Below are 8942 nucleotides of genomic sequence, written 5' to 3' on the forward strand. Positions count from 1 at the left end.
TCAGATCGGAGTAGAGAAAGCCAAGTTGACTGAGTATACCGAAAAGGAGTAGTAAGCAAGGTTGGTGACAGAAGCACGGGCTTCCTCAAGACAATGAACTGTGATAGGTTCAGGAACTGCACTCGTTTTAGTGTCAGTGTCTGTCATGCAGCAAGGACAGCTCTAATTGGTCCAACAGTGGGATGGCACTGGGTTTTTAGGGCATCAGCACTGTGGTATGAAGATGTGGTTAATTTTGACTGTTCAAACTCAATCCTAAGTGCTGAGCATATTTAGCAAAAGAGCCCCTCATACCTCAGGTGGACTTGAAAGCCCAGATAGTTGGATGCTTCTAAAAGCTTCTCCAATTGGAGGTCTTCATTTTTATGCTATTGGCAAGGATATTGTCAGACTGTGGAAGGTCCCTGATAGAAACCTGCTCTTTGGGTCTCTTAATCATGGTCTTCTCTCCACGTCTACTCTGACAGAGCACCAAGCTCAGGAAAGTTTTGAGGAAAGTTGGTTGTAGGTGTCTCCTATCATAGCCCTTTTAAGTGGTGAGGAGGTACAGCTGTCTTGTATTATTCTGGAGGTAGCTATTGAGGTTTTCACAGTCTTTTTAAATTATCCTGCCTGGCCATAGCTGTAACAGGTCAATTGGAGTCCTCAGGTGCCATAGGAGGAGGCATCACATGACAATTCAAGATGGGGGAGTGGAGGTCCACGGAGCACCCAGCAGCATCATCACAGCCAAGAGCACCCCAGCACGGGCATGGCAGCAGCCATGTATTAGAATTCTTCCATATCACACTCCTGTCTCTCCTTTTGCTTCTCTGGTCCTTCTTGGTTATTGAATATTGAAGACCATGTTTAATTTGCTTTACTAGATTCACTTTCTTTTACAGAAGAGGCCTAGGGTTCTTTGCCTAATTTGGAAGTTTTTGTCTGAGGATGTCTAGCTAGCAACAGTGAGCCTCCAGGATGGTGAAAACCTTTTGAGTTCTCTGGGTCCAGTTTCGATATTTATTTATGCGTATCTTTGGCCAAGCTGGAGTAAAACAGGGCAGGAAGTTCAGTGGGGGGGGGGTTTGGGGATTTAGCTTAGTGGTAGAGCACTTGCCTATCAAGCGCAAGGCCCTGGGTTCAGTCCCCAGCTCCGAAAAAAAAAAAAAAGAAAAAAAAAAGGAAGTTCAGTGGGGTGCAAAGTACTTTATCTCAGTTTGGCATCTTTTTTTATAACAGCTATTAATATGTATTATTACTTATTAATATCAAATACATATTTGAGTTATGCCACTCCCTACACAAATCTGCATTTTATTGTGTTCCCATATGGATTGCTTTGGGAGCAGCATATTACTCATATTACCTGAGAGAGGCCTTATTAGCCACCTTTTTTTCGGGGCGGGGGCTAATCAAATGATGTGTTTATTGAGTGCCTGTTATGTGCTAAAACTTGTTCAGGGTACTTGGAGCAGAGTACAAGGAGCTCTGCCCTCCTGGAGCATACAGTCTATTGCACTGCTGTGACCTTGGGCAAGTCACTACACTCCTCTGCCCAGTAGACAGAGCTGGGCATGTTGTAGATGCTGACCAGGAGAGCGCCCTGGCCCACCACTCTAGACAGCAGAGAGGGCTGCAGGTTGATCTTCAATAATCGAGTACACTGGGGAGAAGGGAGAGGAAGTAAGTGATATGAGCTGCTGCTGCTGCTGCTGCTGCTGCTGCTGCTGCTGCTGCTGCTGCTGCTGCTGCTGCTGCTACTGCCGGGTGGCGACCTTGTTGGCCAGGTCCTTGGCCTTCTCTGTAGCTGCCAGTGTGGTCTCCTTTGCTTTCTCTTCGGCCTCTTTGTCTTTCTCAACAAGTGCCTTTGAAGGGGCTTCACCTTGTAGCTTGGCCAGAATGTATTCAAAGCCCTTCATTGTCTTGGTTACATTGCTTTTGAACCAGGCAAGATCAAATTCCTGGACAGCTCTGGAGATGCCAAATAAGCTAGAGGAGACCCAGGCTTCCTGACGGATTTCGGTCCAGCCGCTACTGTCAGAGTTCACACAGTAAACACATCATTCCTCCACCACCATCAGCCGCGCGTGGTTGATGTTCCAAGTGAAGGTGGCCATGGTCTGATTCTGTGGGTCCACAATCGATTCCTCTAGGATGTACACCGAGTGAGCAACGTTGGCAGGAAACAGTCGCTCTGTCCAACGTGGCATCTTGTTGGTCTTGGTCAGGAGTCTCCGGGACAGAAGCTTCTGGTCAGGGGTCACCTCCCGGGGCACTATGTCTTCGGTTAAGGTATGTTTGTTATAGGGATTCAGGTATCATTGCCAGAAGACAGCGAATACTTGGTTCCAGGAACTTTGGAGCATGCTCTGGCCCAGGAAAACTTCACCATCATCCCGACCCGAGTGGACTCAGCATCAGGGTGAAGAGTCCGGGGGTAGGAGCTGAGGGGCACGTGGCAAGGCGCATGCTCACCAGGCTCGCAGTTCAATCACCGTGGCCCACACCCAGGTCCCTACCGCCTCCATGAGAGGCTATAAGACTGCTAGCCATCGTTTAATGAGTGAGCAAATCTAGCTTTCTCCTCGTGAGTACAGAAAGTAATTAAAATATTATGGTCAAAGGTGATGGTGAGGACTTGGAGTGCTTTATGAAGGGTAACGATTGGGTTAAAAGAGATGTTTGTCATCTGTTTAGGTACAATCAGAGATGACAGAGGAGTCTTGCACTTTGAAAGGGTCCAGTTCTCTACTGGCTACCTCACAGAGAGGATATATGTCTTCTTAGGCATCCAGATGTGTTTGTTCTTTGTAGGTATTCACTGAGTGGTGTGTGATGGGGGTTAGTGGTAATTAGACTACAGGGGAGGTGGGCCCTTCTACTAGAAGATTTTTAAAAAGGCCAGGTTGTCTATATTTGAGAGTCTAGGGAGGCATTCGAATTTCACCAAAGAGTACTCATTCCTGGAACCTGTCAAGTATCTCTGGTTCCCAATGGACATCTCTGAGGGTCCCAAGGTACAGAGAAAAAGTTGCTATAAGGGGTCAGGCCTCTCAGCTTTAAGCATGGGGGTGAATATGCCATGCACCAGAAGCCAGAGAACAAGCTGTCACCTTAACCAGTTGTCACCCTCAGCAGGTGTCATTGGCTCTGCGCCTCTACATGACTCACGTTTGTAGAACTGGAAGAGGAGAGTTAAAGCTCCCTGGTCCCTGTTAAGTGTCACCAAATGTGATGACTTGGAGTCATGGGCAATGGAAGAATGAACCCAGCCGGATCAGAGTAGCTATGAGAAATACTAAGGAAGCCTCGGCAGGGCAGCAACAAGACCTGCCAGGCCTGAGGTGGTAGGTGAACTGGCATGGACTTTATTTGGAGTCTATATTGTTTGGGCTTTGGTTCCTGTTGTGCAAAAGAGGGCAGCCCTGATGGGATAGTGTTTGACTCTGTGTTGGGACTGAGTATATGGGGCAGCAATTCTGAGGTACAAGGCTATGTTTAAATTTGATTGGCTGAGTTGTGATTGCATTCAACAGTGCTACTCAGACTAAAGCTAGCTTGAAACTTATTTGTCCTTTCACGTCCCTGTTTTCACTGTGTTATTAGGGATGGTTCTGGACCAGGCTTGCACTGTGGAAAGTCTCCCGTAGGGACGGACCTATTTGGTTTTGGTTCCTCAATCTCTATCTCCCTATAGCTACCGCCCTTGCTTTTTCCTTGTGTCGTAACTTGGAACACCAACAGTTGCATGAGTGTGGCAGGCACTTGCCTGTAGGAAACATAGTGGGTGTTTCTCCTAGTTCCTCTCCTAGTTAGACACAGCCGCAGTTTTCATCCATCATCTCTGAAGGAACACAGATAAATCCTGCATCATTAATTTGATCGGAGCCTGGGGAAGTTTAGCAAGGGAAACGCATCATTTTGAATAATAAGCTTCCTAACTCGACATTTCCTCCTGTATAAGAAAGTACCTGGAACTCAGGTCCATGACTGGTCCTCTAATTTATACACATGAAAGTCTGTGTCCTGAAGACTCCATTTGGCAACATTCCCAGTAATGTACAGAGGTGTGAGCTGAGGATTAATTTCTAGCCCTGTTCCAAGCCTATTACTGAACAGACTTCAAAATCCAATTAGAAATTATAATGCGATCTAACGCATCTCCAGTTCTCACAACACCCCAGGGACTTGAGGGGATGATTTACCTGGAAGGTATTTACATTTATTGCTTCCTGTATTATAAGGCCAAACATTTCTAATTTGTTATTTAAGGATTCTTACACTGAATTCTTAATTCTGCTGCTCCCTGGATTCCCATTGAATGGGAATGAAGAGCTGGTTTGGTATGGAGGAGAGAGAAGACTTCAACAAGCCCTTGAAGCAATGTGCAAGCTGCTTACTGCTTGGTGTGGCCATTAGTGGAGCAGTTAAGACTTGGACTTTTGACAAGTTAACTACTTTCCCCTCTGCCTATGAAAAGCAAGCAGCAAAAATAAATGGGAGCAATTTGAAAATTTTTTTAATTTGAACATTTAAATACAAAATAAAATTTTATAATTCCACCAAGCAGTTACTACTACCTATAATATGCTTGGCATATTTATTGAATGCAAAGCATGCGTGCGTTTGTGCACATGCAGGCACACACATGCTGAAGTGTTAGCCTTAGATGTAGACTCTTTTATTTAAATCTTTCAGCCACCTCAGGAAATGAAGATGATTATTGGTCACATTTTCTAGGTGATGTGGAATTCTCGACTCATCTCAGCAGCCTGACTAGGGGTCTCTAATCTCAGACTCTTCCAAAACCTTGAGTTTATGTTTGCATGTGGGAGACATAACAGGCTGTAAATGTTAGCATGATGTCATATTGAGGACTGCACATTTTATACTGAACTCAGTTGTGGTGTATTCTTTTCTACTTAAAAATTTTTTACACATGCTTATTCTGTCTCTAAATTATTTTAAACACAACATTTAACTTGTAGCTGGCCAATTGGTTGTATTTTTAGAAAATAGAGTATTTGTGTCTCAAAAACTTAAAACTTCAAGGTAGAGTAAAAGGTTTTTTTAAAGTATAATGAAGAATTCGAAAATATATTGGGTTATCAACATTTTACTGAAGATGAGAGGGACACTTAAGGCCTTTGCTGAGGGACATGGGAGTTAGCTAATAGTTGCCAAGAGAAGGATATCATTGCCTTCAGTGGTGTAAGAACTAAAAAGTAACCCATATGTCATAAATAAGTTTCCATCCATGCTTATGCAGGCAAACCCAATTAAACTCAATCACATAAAGGAGGACGAGAAAGTAGGAGGAAGGCTCTTTAGGGACAAAGAAGGGTTTCAATAAAAGGGGTTAAGGAAGATGCAGGATAATGGGATAAAAATAGCTAAAACTTACTATGAGGTTATGGATAACTTTACAAAACAAAATACATGGGAGCTATTCCACTGGAACACAGTACTGTCCTATTGGGCCGTCAGTCACCAGGAAACAGAACTTACTTCGGCCCTGTGGTCACAGCAGTGAAATAAGCAATACAATTCTGTGGTTTTTTTGGGTCTCTGATAGTGAGAAGGGGCACAGGTGTTGGCAGGTGCTAGAGGACACAGGAGATGGAAGGTTCTTGGGAGGTAGGTCTCCACGATGCAAGTTCCCTGAAGTCATTACCCATGATGACGTGGGCTTTTTCCAGTGATGCCACTTTTCTTGAGTCACCCAAACTTCAGGAAACATCAATTCACATATGTGTTCCTGTAGGAAAACCAAATAAACTCATTGGTTTGCCAAGTTGAGCTTGAAAGGGGTCCTTTCTTCAATGTGTCATTAGGATCCTGTCTGGAATGAGTAAATATTAACAGATCACATCCCCAAGTCTTGAGCTTGAACCCTGTTCTAGCTATTTACAGCTCTGTCACCCGAGACAGTTATTTAACCTCTTGGAAACTATAAAACAAATATGGTGCTGGTGATCTGACCCGGGATTTTCATGTGATTGGCACCCCCCTCCCCTGCCCCATCCCCTTGCATCACTGAGCTGCATTCCCAGCACACAGAGCTTGGTTTTGAGTTGAGGACTGCTCAAAGATTAAGTGGAAGGATTGCCATAGGCATGTATAGTAAATGCCAAGAAAATGTTAGCTATTGTTAGAGAGAAGGGAATAGAAAAATAATTTCAATACATGCAACACCAAACTCCATCTCTAACCAACCCACATTCAAATTTTCACCCTTAGCCTTGTCTTTCTCAGAGAAGTTTATTCTAACTGGCACCTAATGAGGAATTGCTTTTATTCTTACACATGGCTCAGGGTGAATTAAACCGTTTTTAAATTAAGTTTGGAAATGAAAATGTCTGCTTTCCTGTCAGCTTTTTTTTTTCTCTTTGTTATTCAATCACTAACAAGAGGTTTGGAGTATGAGTCTGCTTATTTGAAGAGGCAGAAATCTGATTTCCATAACTAGTTTCAGTCTCAAAGGAGAAGAGACAGGGAGTAATTGCTAAACAGAAATGGTGGACAAATCCTACTCGATAGTCCAGGCAGCTTAAGCCACCCACCCGGACGAAGCCAGCGTTGTTGTAAAGTCAGCAGGGCATTTGCCAAATGTTCTCAACTACAAATCTGTATGCAGACTTTTCAGGTTGTTGAGGTCTGAGGGAGAGCACCAGGCCACACAGTCTTTAGTTAGAAGGACTGAGAAGGGGGTTGGGGATTTGGCTCAGTGGTAGAGCGCTTGCCTAGCAAGCGCAAGGCCCTGGGTTCGGTCCCCAGCTCCGAAAAAAAAGAATAGAAAAAAAAAGGGGGGACTGAGAAAGGAAAGGAGCCCCTCACCCAGAACTCTGACTGGAGACTTTACTGAGAGATAACTCCAGCACAGCTACCAGCTGCTTAAGGCCTTTCTTCCATCCCAGATATAAACCTATAAATTTCCAGGAATCTCACAAGAATCTACATTTACAGGAAGAAGGCATGCACCTGTTGTACAACCCTAGTGGCTCCTGGAAATAATCATTAACACTACGATTACACCCAAGGCATCTCCAGAGAGATACCTGACTTTCCTATAAAAAAACAGAAGATGAAAAAAGAGAGGGAATTTATTAGCAACCTTTAAAACCTTTTTCAATTGCTCTTTTTGATTAAAAAAAAAAGTACATGTGTATTTTGCCTGCATGTTACCATATGTGTGCAGGCAGTACTCATGGAATTCAGAGTTGGGCATTGAATCTCCTGGAACTAAAGTTACAGACAGTCATTAGCTGCTGCGTGGATGCTAGGAATCTAATACAGGCCCTCTGGCAGAGCAGTCAGACCTCTTAACTGCTAGGCTGGTTGTATAGCCCCAACCATCTTGTTTATAAGTAATATTTTTTTATCTAATCTCTGAAATTTTCATAAATGATCTTGGTCATTTACACCTCACATTTCTACAGCCTAAGTCCCCAGGACCTCCTCCAACGAACTTCCCTCACAACCTCATGTTTTGATTGTTCGTTCGATAACCTAACAAGTCCAATTAGTGCTTCTCATCTTGGCACAGATGTGGGATCATTTACTGGGACATTGCAGTCTGCCAGTGGCCACCCACTCAAAGAAAACCGGCTCTCCATAAACTGCCAATAGTTAAAGTGGGGCCCCACTAGCCTCTCCTGACTCCATGCTGGATTCTTAATTGGTGCAGGTAAACACAGCTGCTGTGGATTCATGTGCAACAACCGTGTCATGTCCAGAAGAGGGTCTGTCAGCTTTTCTTCTCACCCTCTAGTTTGTGAGTTCTCTCATCACTTCTTCCAAGCCGCTCCTTGGGACTTACGGTTGGAGAAGGGGCAGGTTGATACGGATGTTCCTTCTGTGACTGAACACTCACAGATGCTTATTCCCAGGCCAGCCTTTTGCCTTAACCACGACCTACTACGATGAGAAGCTTTCTGAGCAAGATGGAGAACACCACAGGTCTGTGGATATGAACATCAATACATAGAACACAGTTTGATGGCATGACCGTTTAGAACAACTGAGCTCTTCTCCTAGGAACTAGGATCTCCTAAGCTATTCGTTTTATTCATTTTAACTGTACCAGAAGGAATTCCTTCCTACAGAGCAACCTTGGCACTACTGCATGTTGTCCTGCAGGTCAGTATCATGGCATGAAGAGCCCAGTGATGGATAAAACTGATACATCTTTTCTCACTCAGAAACATGAATAGAAACTTCCAGAACTATGAAAACTAATCCCTGGGAAGACAGTTTCCTGTTTTTTTTTTTTTTTTTATTGTTGGCTTTATAGGAACCCTCTGTTATGCAGCTTGATAGCCTCCATAGTTGGGTTGACGGCTAATGCTAAGGCAGTGTTCTCAATATCCTCTGAGGAGAGCATGCCCACTCTTGTCTCAATCTTTTTTCCTACTACCCTTTTTCTGAGTATTCTTGTACAAGCCTTTATTAAGACAATTTTAACAAAATGTTGAATTCTTCTACATCAAAGCCATGCTTTCCTTGACTCAGTTGAGGTCCCATAAGTCTGTGGAACAACATCAATATGCCAAGGTTAACAATAGAAAGCTGTGTCCTTGTCCCCTTACCACTGACATGAGTAAGAGTAAGGCAGTTGGCACTTCCAAGAAATTCTAGAGCAACCATCCCAGGAAACTGAGGCATAGTATCCCAGGGTTGAAGATGGGACACATTTTCCCATACTTTGAGACAGCCAAGGACAGCAAGCGTCTCTTCATAAGCTTATGTTCTATTTCTGTGTCTTGTGTGCCCAACTGTGCCATTTTCCAGTTAGATAGTTGTGGTCTTACTACCAACTCTCTGGGGCTTCTTCACATATTCTAATTGCAAGTTCTAGGTCAGGCTGTGTTGTGAGTACTTTCTGTAGCTTGTAGGGCTGCCTTCCTACCGTGGTTTTCAATGAGCCAAACTGTTAAATTATGAGGGAGTTCAATTTATTA

The 8942-nt window shown here is 43.9% G+C and overlaps 1 pseudogene; it reads right to left on the reverse strand.

Moving 5' to 3' along the window:
• Positions 1 to 1492: 1492 nt before the first annotated feature.
• Positions 1493 to 2535, reverse strand: Prelid1-ps7 (PRELI domain containing 1, pseudogene 7; annotated as a pseudogene).
• Between the last annotated feature and the right edge of the window lie 6407 nt (positions 2536 to 8942).

Source organism: Rattus norvegicus, chromosome 15 (assembly GCF_036323735.1).
Source record: "Rattus norvegicus strain BN/NHsdMcwi chromosome 15, GRCr8, whole genome shotgun sequence".
In the NCBI taxonomy this organism is placed as follows: Eukaryota; Metazoa; Chordata; class Mammalia; order Rodentia; family Muridae; genus Rattus; species Rattus norvegicus.